Source organism: Falco naumanni, chromosome 12 (assembly GCF_017639655.2).
Source record: "Falco naumanni isolate bFalNau1 chromosome 12, bFalNau1.pat, whole genome shotgun sequence".
NCBI lineage: Eukaryota > Metazoa > Chordata > Aves > Falconiformes > Falconidae > Falco > Falco naumanni.
The window spans coordinates 19,283,618-19,296,969 of NC_054065.1; the positions used below are offsets into that span (position 1 = coordinate 19,283,618).

General features: G+C 39.5%; 1 long non-coding RNA gene across 1 annotated transcript; it reads left to right on the forward strand.

Moving 5' to 3' along the window:
• Nucleotides 1–6,592: 6,592 nt before the first annotated feature.
• On the forward strand, nucleotides 6,593–12,413 carry LOC121096472. Its single transcript, XR_005830533.1, has 4 exons — nucleotides 6,593–7,758; nucleotides 7,863–7,970; nucleotides 10,467–10,568; nucleotides 11,413–12,413. It is a non-coding gene; the product is annotated as an uncharacterized LOC121096472 (long non-coding RNA).
• The last annotated feature ends 939 nt before the right edge of the window (nucleotides 12,414–13,352 follow it).

Below are 13,352 nucleotides of genomic sequence, written 5' to 3' on the forward strand. Positions count from 1 at the left end.
ATTTCAGGGAGAAAAATCTATTTATATTCCCGATTTCTGTAATACAAAATAGTAAGGAAACTTGAAATGTTTTCCGTGTGCTTCTGTCATGTCTATTGATTATTTAATTTCCCCCCTTAAATATTTGAGCAGTACAGCTGAAAGGATCTGATGAAACACATTAGGTTTTTTACAGTTCCAGTGGTCTCTACTTAAAGTGCATTAAACCCTTAAACTCAGCCTAATTAAGCTGGAACGGATGCTTTAAAATAAGAATTATCTTCCATTTTGTAATAAGGAAAGGAAAACTGTAGAGCTACAAGTATCGTCATGGCCATGTTTCTTCATAAACAACTGAAACAGCTTTAACTCACTAAAATAATTTCTGCTCTCTGGACTTGAAAGCTCAAAGAGAAGACTTTCCCATGCCACAGAGAAGAACAGGATATCAGCAGTTTTGAGTCCAATTTCTAGCACTGACACAGATTTCTTCTGTGGCTTAGAAGAAATTATTTCTTCCTCGTATGTTTTAGCTTACTCTCAGCTATATAAAACCTCTGAGGTGTGTGTGCTTGCAAAATGCTTTAAAGCAGTGAGGTGAAATTTAAAAAATTCTTTAAAAAAAGTTTCTTTGAGGCCTCAGCCTGCTTCTGCAGTTGTCAGTGGAAGTTTTACCATAGACTGAAATGGTCAGAGATAGATTTAGACTTTGTTCTCCTGAGCTGTACTAGGAAGTATTCAGACAATTTATTTAGTTGGCCTGATTCTTCTCCTTTCATCCACCTAAAATCACACCTTCCATCATCCTCAAAGCCGTATAAAAAAAGCAGCTCATGTCTGAAATGTCACCACATTTCACTGGTTTAGTCTGCAGGTGGCAAGGGCCAGTGCCCCTGAACCTCAAAAAGCACTGACATCATTCCCTTTGTTTAATAAGGGATTCTGACTTTAAAACCCTCCCTTCCCTTAAATGTGATATGGAAGCAGGAGCAAGTGCTGTTCAGATACCAGGCCATAGGCTATCAGTGACTCGGTAGGACCAGAGGACTGGCTATCCCAGCTCAAGAGCACTGTAAGCCTCCCAGTAAGGTGCTCTGGTCAGTAAATGTGGAACAGCGTGGTGCACTAGCACCCATGTCTGCTGCTGGACAGGACCTGACAGGTTCAGCACCTGCATATCTGTCTATGGACCATATCTCCTCCTACTAATTGATCCTGGATCTCCCATACATCTGTTGGCTTCCTAAGGTGTGTAGGAGGTACCTTGTTGTTTTGGAAGGATCAGGTGGGTAGCTTGTACAGCCAGAGGGTTGGCCACAGCTATGCAGACAGTCTCCAGTCGTTTCCTCAAGGTCACTGTGCTCAACTTTTGTTTCTGATGAACTCCAGTGAGCTTGCTCCGGCTTGTGCTTCAGTGTTCTGCTATGGGCTGAAGCAGATAGGACCTGAATGATAACAGGCATCAGCAGCAACCCAAGAGCATGAGGTCTCATGCTGCCTTGCTAGCTGTCCTAATGGCCTTGCAAACGTTTTGTGTAGGAAAGATTTCAAAGTGGCGTTCCTCTAGACTACACACCAATGGGGAATGGTTCTACCAGAGAGCAGGCTTGTCTGTCTACTTCTATCAAAGACTGCAGTTGCAGGCTTCAGATAGCAAACTAGGTATATGGCATCCTATGGCAAGCCAGTGGAAGATGCAAATCTAAATGCAAAAACAGGTATTGCAGCAACGCAGAACTTTTCTCAATGTCAGATTGAATCTAGTGGCTCTTCAACCTGAAAGCAATGCTGACAAACGGTTTGTATAGTTGTAATGCTTACCAGCAAATGATTCAGCAGACAGATGGAGGCACAACAGATTCATATAGTCTCAAGAAAACTTTCAAGTGCAGTGTTCTGATTTGGGGAATTTTGTCCTCAGTGTCAGGAAAACAGTATTCCTAGGTGGACTTGGTTGCTTAAAAGCTGTGTGATTTTAATAAGGTTTTGGACATCAGAACTTCAAAAGCTGAAATGATGTAAGGTGCTGGAATAACTATGTATATAGAGTTTTGTCTTTGTGGCTTTAGAGAATCACTCAAGACTTCTTTTACTTAAAAAAGGAACCACATTTCCCACGTCCTAAAAGCAACAGCCTTATAGTAAAAAGAAGGATTTGGTAATCCTCAGCTTGATGGTAGGGGTCAATGAGATGCAGAAGTAAGTGTTCCTTGTACACACTGATCCAGATGCACATGCAGGGGTTAACGGGTTCGCAGCTCTAAGGAGATGGTATAATGGCGAAAAGGTACCTGGCAAACGAGGTCAGCTCTGAGGCTATTGTGAGCTTTCTACTCAAAGATCATAACACTCCTACTCTAAACCAACTTATTTCATTGTCACTACAAGTGATGAATGGCCAGATGAAGCAGTTCTTTTATAATTGGAATTGGCTGAGTTACTTTTCATGGTTGGAACTGAACTAGAGAAATGGTCAAAAATATTTGAATGGTCTTGGCACATTTGGTATTGTGTAACTACTGACAAAATGTAAATGATTACATGGTAACTAGAAAGATGCATGCCAGGTTAGTAGTGTGAGAATACCGTGGTAAATTAGATTAATGACTGCATGGAGCACACAATGGTACAGCTCCCGTTAGTCATATGAGCATGTTTGATGAGAATGAGATGTGTTCGGAAGCTTGAGCAAACAGTCTGAACCAAGTGCTCATCCTGTTAATAGAAAAGACTCCCAGAGTCATACCATTGTGATCTGTCTTTCTGTTTGTGTTCACACATCCTGTTATCTGATCCATGAAGCTGCAATGACCAGTCAGGGCACTTGCAGTCAGTTGTCCAAAGGCACTTAGGGCAAATAGGTGTTTAGTGAAATGCCATAAGTTATCAGATACTTAGTATTTTTTATTTAATTCTGATTTTGTGAAAATCCAACCTAGAGCTAGGTCCACCAAAGAACTTCTTTGCTCTGATGCACCTAATGAAATTTGTCTACAAATGTACTAAGGCCTGGTCACCATAGGAGGGAATGCACAAACCTCTGCACATACAGAGGAAAAACCTGCTAGCTGGTAGGAACTGTTTGGAAGAAAGATAGGACTTAGTTTCCTTCACCTTTCTCTTCATTCAGGGTGCAGTTCAACCTCCTTCTGCCCAGGGTCCTCAGCCATGGACTGTTGTTGGGTGATGCAGCCTGGCATTGCATGCCTAACATAATCTTTTGTAGTTTCCCAATGTACAAGCAGCTCCCCAAAACTCTTTAGCCAGTTTTAGGCCCTTCTTCAGCTCCTAAAAGTGTTTCCTTTTCAGCAGTTTTTCAAAGTGCTAATTTGCAGCCCTCTGCTCCTTTTCTCTTACTGTCTTTACTCTCTCTAAAATAAGTCTCCTTCCCTGACCCTACTTAACTGTCTTGTAGTGGTTACAGAGACACCAGCCTCACAACTCAGTGGGATTAACACTGATACTGATCTACTATTTTATTTCTTTGCTGATTAGAATTAGTCTTTCTGATTGTTGTCTCAGTGTCATTCTTTCTGCAGCACTAACATGTCTTTATTTCTACAAACTTTTATATTTTCTAGCCTGCTGAAATGTCCATATAGTCAGCTAGTGTAACCATTTATACAACATAATCCATGGAAATATACATAATGAGAAGGGAAAACTTTAGTCTTGTGTATGGTCATTTATGGTCATGTGCTGAAGTACTGTAACTGGTTTTAGACATTTTGTTTAAAAAAAGTTGGCTAAATCTTGAGCTATATAAGAAGAGTGATGGTAGGCTTGCAAAGTAAGACCCATGGTATGATGCTGAGAGAATTAATCATGTTAATTCCAGAAAGTTTAAAGTTACCTGTTATTGCCCACAATAGAAAGGAAATGAAAAAGAGATTATATTTGATTATTCTTATTATTTAACAAGAAAGAAAGAAAGAAAGTAGCCCTAAGCATTGTGAGGGGAAAATCAGAATTATATATCAGGGAAAAGTTTATAAACAGAAGGACTCATAGCCAAGGAAACCGGCTGCCAAATGAAGCTTTGGAATCAGCAACACTGAAGATATTCAGGGCTCAGATAGACGTCCATCTATCAGAAAAGGATAAAGAAATCAGCCCAGCCACAATGTAGATACAATCCAACAGAGTTCCCTGCCAAATTTCTACCCCAAATAGTGTATGATTTAGTTGGAATGGAAAAGAAAAGCAGTTTGGCTTGCTAGATCTTTCACTGATACAATCTTAAAAGCACAAATTCTTCTGTCTTTAAAAAAAATATGTTGCTAGTAACTATTTTTAAAGTTTTATTTCTTGTAACTGGAGTGTGTAGGCTTTGCTGTAGTTTCAGATACATTGATCTTAGCTTAGGATGTTACTATATTTTCTTGAAATTAAAAAAAATTATCTATTTGGAATAAACCCACAGCTCTTAAAATGAAAAATGTTTTCATGACATCTTTACAATAGCAATTTTCTGGATGTTGTCACATCACTTATATCAAGCCCGAGGAAAAACCATCAGGAAGATAGTTATTTTTCCATGCTTAATTAGAGGTATGGAGGATGGTAAGGATGGAGGGTTAGGATGGTTATAATGGTAAGGTTAGCTTTTTACCTCTCTGTCACAGCTTCAAATACAGGCCAAGAGGGATATTACTCATTCATTACTTCCAAGTTACTGCTCAGATGGGTGGTAATGCCCCTGGTTGTAGTAGGTAGGTAGGTAACACTCATACAGGTACAGCATTTAAGACTGAATTGAGCTGGCAGGCTAAGACTACCAGTCATCAAGAACTGGGGTTTTTAATGGTATCTAGGCCTTTGATACTCACATAGTTGCCTATTGCAATTTTAAGAAGGAGCACTCACCTTGAGGTGAAGTAAGTGAAGTTAAGGTACCTAAGTTCTTTACAGAAAGCCAAGTATACGTTTATCTGTAGCACTGAACACCTTTAAAATTACAGCCTACCACCTAGCAACAAATTTTCAATGAAGCTCTGATTCACCACTTTTCAGTGCAGCCTCAATAAGCCTCTGATTTCCCCATTGTTTATGCCAGCACATACTGTAAAAGAGAAGATGGATGACAGTTCATCAGCTTTCAAATTCACTGTTGCAAGTGTAGTTTCTTTTCATGGCAATGTCTTCCAAAGCATCGGTTATATCAGAGATAGCAGGCTAGAGCAGAGATGAAGTAGATAATAGTTTTAAAAAGGCTGTTTCAGAAATAGAATTAGCCGTAAATAACAAATGAATCTTCAAACTAATTGAATACTGATTTTCTGCAGAAAAGTAACACATAGAATTTAATATTTGCAAGCACAGTACCATCCATACCTTGCACTCCCTAATTTATACTGTAAAAATTAGTGCTAGTTTCTAAGAAATGCTGTAGAGTAGATCAAGGCTAATTATTTGCAAAAGTAAGTCTGCCACGTTGTCACTCTGCAATATGAAAATGTGTCACATGATGGAAGGGAAGTGTGAATATCTGCTATCTGATGTATACAATTGAAAAGGGAAAACACAGAGTGAAATCATCAAGCCACATTAGCCAAAGTGAACAGATAAGAAAGGGTATAACACTGGAATTGTAAACAATTAAACAGAGATTACATCTCTATGTAGAACTGTGCATGCTTTTTAGATGTGAAAACTAAAATATTGATAATAGAAGATAAAAAAAATCTAGCACTGTTTATCACAGAAAATGTTCAAAATGCTGTATGGATGGGGCAATAATTGTTCTGTGTATAAAAAAAATGTCATTTTGTGTGTCACTTGAAACTGGTCTCCAAACGACACAACATAAGCAGGGAAATTAACTGCCAGTGGACTCTGATTGGACTCATGTATGTATGTACATCCTGTGCCCTCCTGCCCAGCTTCTTGCCACAACTCTGACAGCTTCACCAGCTGTGTTCCACAGCTCTCGCTGCTGCCCCACCAGCCTGGCCTGGCATCCAGCACACCCTTCTCCATCACCACAGGAAACAGGTCATGCATGTGCTGTTCATCTCCTCCGTCTTCCGTTCTGAACGTTTCTGTGAAACCACATGTGCTCAAGTTTGTAAATACGGACAGCAGATAAAATGCAAGAAAGCCTCGCCATCGGAAGATCTTGCTGTTGAATGTGGCAGTCTCTATTTTCCTCGTTCCTTCCCCCTCCACCATCAAGAGAAACCACAGTGACAGGAAGAATGCACCATTTCCTCTCAAAGAGACTCGTTACTCTCTCAGTAGCTCACGTTTACCCAGATTTTGCTCTTTCAGTGTTGATGCACTTTCAGCTGCACAAAATATGAGCCTTACCTGTACATTTTAAATTGCTTAAATAGGACATTTTAGTAGAGGAAACAGTCAAATCAGGTTACCACATAATGGGAGCTTTTATAGTTGACCATTCAGGCAGTGCTGCTGACTGCTGAGCTAGCTCTTAGTAAGAATGTGCAAGTTGTGCTATTTTTACTTGCTACTTGTCTAGCACTGGACTTGTTTGGAATAATTAATTTATTCTTGCATATACAGGTATATATCTAGCAACGAGAATTTAGAGGAATTTTCTGAGGCTAATAGAATTCTCACAAGACTTCCATTGAGGAGGGAGAGAGAAAACTTTGCTGAAAGCAGCTTTAAATGAACTTTAGAAAAAAGGTCCAAATACATTTACATTCTCCTCAAAATACTCATGTTTTTGCCTGTCATTACCCTTGTCATGCCACTTCATAACTTCTTGTTACCTTTTTACATTTTACCCACTCATCTAGTTCAGTGGGTTTTATTCCCTGGTTTTCAGCCATTACCCTCTCCCAGTTTTCACTCTTTCCAGCTTGCACACAGACACCATCTGGCTTTACCCCCAGGGTTTCCTAGACAAGGGCAATCTAGTTAGCCTTGTGAAATCCAAACGCCAGGCAAAACAAAAACTGTATAAAACCTCAGCAAGACAGGATTTCTCAGTTCTGTGTGAGAGGCATCTACTTTGCCCATAGCTACTGTCAGAACAGAAATCACATCTTGGGCAGTAAGTTATCTTCTCATCCAACCTACTCTTTTCCCCAAACTTTTCCTTTCAATTTACTGGAGTTGCTACAAGTCTGTTCCAGTCAAGAGAAAGTTTGACCAGTGTATGTGTGTAATTACAGAGCTTCAGAGCAGAACATCATTTAAGAAACTGTCTATAAAAATGCTTGGAATAAAGTAGATTGAGAACAGATTTACTAAAGAAATTAGGAAGTCATTCCAGTGCTCTTTTCTGTTCTAAATAACATAGTGCAAATAGATCTCTGAGGCAAGATTCTGGACAAAGACATTCCTTTGAAAAGAGACCACAAGATTCCTGGTTGTCTTAATGGAGAAAACAGAAAGAATTGGTCTCGGTCTGGGACTCTGAAAATGCTGATCCTTTTGAACAATGTGGACAAGTACAGGATACTATCCAATATATTCATCCTTGAGCAGAAATAACCCAAATTTCTGTTTGCTCTGACTGTCTCACAGGATCTGGAAAAAAACCCCAAACCAACCACCAAACAAAGAACCCCTCCCTTTCTTTTTTATGTTTGCTAGTTTCCAAAGTTTTGAAGGGAATTTATTGGGCAAGACATTTTGAGCTGTATATCTGATTTTCCCTGAGAAATTATGATCTAGTTGCACAGTTCAGCAGTTTGGAGCCAGATAGTCTTTTATTTCAGGCTTTGGGAATTTAAAATCACTAAGGAACTGCATATCTACACAGGTGCAACATACCACCCTAGTGCTGGCCACAGAGTGAGGACTGAGGTGAGTTCTCCACAAAAACCCAACTATCCGAATTTCTAAATTATAAAGACTTGCTTTTTATTTTTCTTTGTTTGCTGTATTTGTTGTGTCTCCCGACTTAACAGTTACTCCTGTGTGTCTTCACAAGAAGAATGCCTACTATGGTCCTGGTCTAAGAGCTCAGTGAAATGAAGAAGACGAGCAAGTTTTCTACTGTTGTACACCATGGAAAGGTAAAAATATAATCAGCTGCTTTCTCTGCTTGGCAGTCACAAGATTGGAAAGGAGGGTGTATGTAACAATAGTTGGGGACCAGTGATACAAATAATAACTTTCAACCTTCTTAAATGCCCTGTGAAAAGCAGCATCTATTGCTGTCTGCTCTCAATGTGACTGAGGTTGCATGACATTTAGAGGATAAAAGACAGTCAGGTAAGAAGTAGGTGGCCTATTAGATGCGCTGTCTTTGCTTTGCAGCGTTCCATAGTGAAAACCACAATTTCACTTTGGTTTAATGAGCATGCCCTGATGACATTGATAGGTTTGCATTTAGACACGATCAGAAGAGTAGTATACTGGCTAATGTTAGGAGGGAGTAGTGTCTGATATTAGAATTTTTCAGTCTAGAACTGGGTTTTTATTGATTTTTGAGCTTCTAAAATGGTGGCCTTTTCAGTCAACGCTGTTCAGAGAAAAGTCTTGCTAGCTGAAATTTTTATGCGAAAAAATTCAGTTATTTATGAAAACTCTTAAAAGGATGACCTTTAAAGGATGAGAGATGTAAATCAGCAATCTGTGTTTTTAATCACAGTGGATGCACAGGTTCCTTTTGAGTCCTATCGGAGAAGTTTGGTGCTGGAGACCACAACATGTTTGAATTAATGTTGATGTTCACTTTGAACTTTTCCAAGGTATCCAAGATGTGGCTAATAATAGTAGCAGGTGTTGTCTGTTTCTCTCAGCATGTGGCAAGAAAGTAGCGTGGTCACACAGCTATGCATTATTTACATGGTGTCAACATGTCAGCAGGTGGGATGGCAGAGAGCCAGATTAAATCACTTCTGATTGTAAATACAGGACACTGAACAATAATGCTGTGTCACACTTGATGACACTGGAATCTGGCAAATCAGCAATAGCTCAATGTATCAGGCTCATTTGAATGGCGTCCCTGCCACCCTGAATAATGAAGGAGTCAAAATCAAGAATCAAGAAAACTGTGTAAGTTGGCTTCCTCCTGCCCCGCTGAAGAAGAAGATTTTATCCAGTAAAGAGACACTCTTTGATTACTTAATATGAAGATGCATGGGTCTCTTGCCCTCGTGCAGGAGTAGTGTCTGCTCCTGAGAATGGGCAACCACCCTACAGTGCATCTGTTTGCCATTTATCTTTGTTGTCTCTGTAAGTGGTAAATCTGTTTGGTACGATGACTTTCTTTCATTCATTTTTTGCAGAAGCTAGCACAACAGCTAGCACAATCTCAATTGGTAAGTGTATTTGTAAGAGGCGGTCACATTATTTAGAATAGGTGTTTTAAAGGGTTTGAGGTGCCCCAAGAAAATCTAGGAGTGCTGTTCTCAGCCACTGCTGCTTCTGCACCGGCTCTGATTTCTGTATCGCTCTTAGAGCTGGTTCACCTTTCCAGCTGGTAGAAAACTAGCTCAGCAAAATAAAACCATGAATAGTTTTCTGTTGGTTTAGTAATCCAGTTGGGTTCACTGAGGAGCCACATGAAAATCAAAGTGGAAGGGAAGGAATGGGCCTGCATGCCAGGGAAGGAAGGATGCAGGGAGAAGTGGAGGGAGCAGGACTGTTAGATGAATTCAGACATACTGTGAAACCTCACCCTAGAATGGTTAATGCACAGGGAAGGAGCTGTCAGAAGGTTAAAAGAAGCATCCAAAATACTGGGATTCATTTTACCTTGTCATCATAATACCCTTTTTATGAAACTAGAGCTATGTATGCTCATAAAAACCTTTTGCTTTTTTTATTTTAAAGGATAATGCAACCATTGGAGTCTGTGCGCAGTTCTTTCAAGTTAAATGCTTAGTTCAACATTCCACTTCCATTTCCTGGTAGAAAATGTTTTATATGAAAGCAACTTTAACCTTTCAGAAGGGTTCATTTACTGTTACGTTTCGTATCAGCTTTCCAAAAAATGCAGTCTGCGTTTGGCGTATTATAGGTTCTGGTTTTAATATTGGTTCAGAAAAAAAGTCATATGCCATAAGTCAGAAATAAAATATTGTGCCAGAATTCTCTCTGTACATGAGTACACTCTGTGAGCAAGTGGTTTAAAGTAAGTTTGATCACTTAAAGCCAAGACTTGGGCTCAATCTATCTATGAACCAGCTGGTAACAAATAACACATTCAACTCTCAGTCACAGGAAACTGTTAGGTTGCCTTTTTATAGACAACTACAGCCCTACAGCTCCTGAAGCGCAAGGGAATATCATATGGACTTGGAAAGTGTTGAACACCTACCATATGCACATAAAGAAGTGTAATAAAGATGAAAGGCCTGAACCGAGCTTTAATTCCTATTATTCTGCTTTTGATTTATCAGCTGCTTCTGCATTGCTCCAATTTTCTTTGGCTTAAAATTAGGTAGAAGATGCTTGAATTGCTTAGTTTGATCAAATCAGTCAAATTCAGGTTTCCCTCTCCATCAGCATAACAGATGATAAACGTAAAACTTTAAAGTACTTTGTTGCTTTCTTTTCAGCATTATTGTGTGTTCATTTCTGAAGTGCCAACTGCTGTAACAATCCACTGCAGTGGGCAGCTCCCAGCCATGTGTCACTGTTCTGGAGGTGCTGCAGTCATGGTAAGATGGGCACTAAACTGGTAAAGCTGTATCAAAGTCACTCTGAACTAGAGCTAGGGCTGTCTTGGTTGGGTGCAGGGCCATAAAAACATGGCAGATCTGCTTTTGCGACCTTAACAGCTTCTCTGCATAGCGCTGCAGTGTGCTGTAGGGTGCTTTCAGCTGTCAGGTTTGCTCAGGAGTCTCTGCACTGTGGTCCATTGCCATGTATGGATGTATTCTGGGAATTATCCTCCACAGGACTTCTGCCATCAATAAGAACCTGTTACAGAAAAAAAGGGCCTTCAGACAGGCCTGGCCATGAGTGAGACAATAAAGGCTAATCCTCTGTGCTGCTGAGCTTCAGCTTCTAATAAAGGACTCAGAACTTGTAAGGGTAAAGCTTCAAAGTAAGTACAGATTTACAGAGGGAGGCAGATAAGAGGGTTGTAGCCCACCCATTAAGACCACCTGGTCTTAATATATGGTAGCAGAGAGCACTTCTGTGACGTACTCTTTCCATATCCTAACTCTGTTCCAGGGAGTGAGATTTCCAAGAATTCTGCTGGCGATGTACTTGTCAAGTTGGGTGCACTACAGAGGCTAAGTCTGTCAGTCATATATAATAGTTTTATCACCCTTGAACTGCAGCAGCTGAAGCTGATGGTGATGGTGAAGCAGAACCTTAGTAAAATAACATTTATGATATTTAATACCACTAATCTTTTCTGATGATGAATGCATGTCCAATGCTTTGAAGATGGAAAGGTCTGCAAAAATGCAAACTGTTATTTTATCTGGAAATGTGTTTTGTGGCATCCCAAAGAGTATTCACATTTCTTACTCCTTTTTTGTGCATGTGCAGGACTTCTCATGAATTTTCAGCAATGAACCCGTATGGGAATAATTTCATTGTGAGAAGAAGTCTTCCATTCTATCATGAAAAAAGACTGCATGGAAATCACGGAAAGCTACAGAAGAAAGTATCAGCCATTGTTTGAAAGCACTGTGGCCTATGGAGATGGAAACCAGAATGTGGATTTGCCTCCAAATTTTATAAGCTTCTAGAAACCCAAATGATGAGAAACAAATGTGAAAAGTTCACAAAAGTAGTGGTTGCTTAAAAAAAGAAAAATTCTTGAAGCCCTGTTGCTTTTATGATGAACAGACCTGGTGAGAAGGATATTAATTATCTCAAATAGCATTGTTTAAACAGGTAGAGCTATACCCAGTATTTTTTGGTTGCCACCTAGATTAATATTACACTCCTCAGTTGCTAACAATGAAGTTATCAGACACTGGAACAAATTATTAAGAGGAACAGCGAGCTTACCATTTCTTGAAGTCTGTAAACTGAGAGTGGATGGTATGCTTTAGCAAACAATGGAGACACAGCTGGGTGAAATTATATGGTTGTACTAAAGAGAAGGGAACATGAGATATTCTCTGTGGTCCTTGCTAGCCTTAAGAGCTATAGGGCTATGAGTTCACAAATACCATTAAAAAGAACTCCCTAGAAGTAGTGATGTCCATAGCACCAATCCGAATCCATCTCCTGAGCTGGGGTAGATTATTCCAAAATATTTTTTTTAAAAATATAGTCTCTACTACTGTTTCTACATGCTTCTGTCACTACAAGTCATCTTACTAGCATAATTTTACAATATTGGAAATCCCTTTTTGAGGACTAAGGAGATCCTTCCTCTCCCACAAAGAACTCAATGTACTTCGGCTCATGAAAGAGTGTATAAACAAGTAAGCATGCATGCTTCTGCTTTCCTACCTGATGTACTTCCATCATTAAAAACTGAAATAAGTAAGCTAGATTTACTCAGTGAAATAAAAGACAATCCATGAAGGAAATTCTAAGATACTTTATTTTCATTATTGTAGAAAATTTCTAAGCTAAACTTTAATTTTCTTCTCCTTGTAGGGTGACCTGGAACACTGTTTAAAATAAGATATTTTTTTTCTTATAGCAATCCTCCAGTTGAGATCAGCTAAAGCATTTTTTTCCTCCAGAATTGTGTTTTGGAGCATTGGGCACTACAGGAACTTAAATCTAGCAGGACAGCTGGAAGTCTGGGAAAGCTGTACCTGACTGAACAGCTAGACATGAAAAAACCCAGTTCTTCAATGTTGAGAAGTATTTTTCTTGCTACAAAGAAAGAAGGAATTAAGTAACTATATGGTCAAAAGAGAGGCCTTGCCATTTTGTGATGGCTCTCAAAAATCATCTGTGTAAATCTGTCGAACTGTTTCTCTGATGAAAAAACTGTAGCCTACACTACGAAGGGTTTTGAGTATATGTCTAGCATATACTGTTATCAGCAATCACCGCAATGGTCACAAAAGGTATTCCTCCAGTATGGTTAAACTGTCTCATTAATCATAAGACGTAATTACTCCTCTACCAGTATGTCTTCCATCCACAGAGGTGGGTTTGGCAGCATGGCTAGGACAGTGTAGTTGGGATATGCTAGTTAATGCTAGAAGATCTGAAAACAATCATGGCATAGATTTTCAACTGTTTCAGGAAAAACACGATTTTGTGTCCAGAATGGATATGCATAATTCCAGAGGCAGATTTTTAGGTTTTAGATTGTAGTCAATGGCTAGTTATCCTTGTTTCTGTGAGTGCCAAAAACTCTCTTTGTGGCTTACTTCTTCTATATTTGTATGTTGTGCTGAAATAAATAGCTCAACTGTCTGTCAGCTGGAGGGTGGTCTGCAAGACATGTTTTAGCCAAACACGGTGTGCCACTCGGGTACAATGAAGGGACCACAACAGAAGAGAGACCAGAG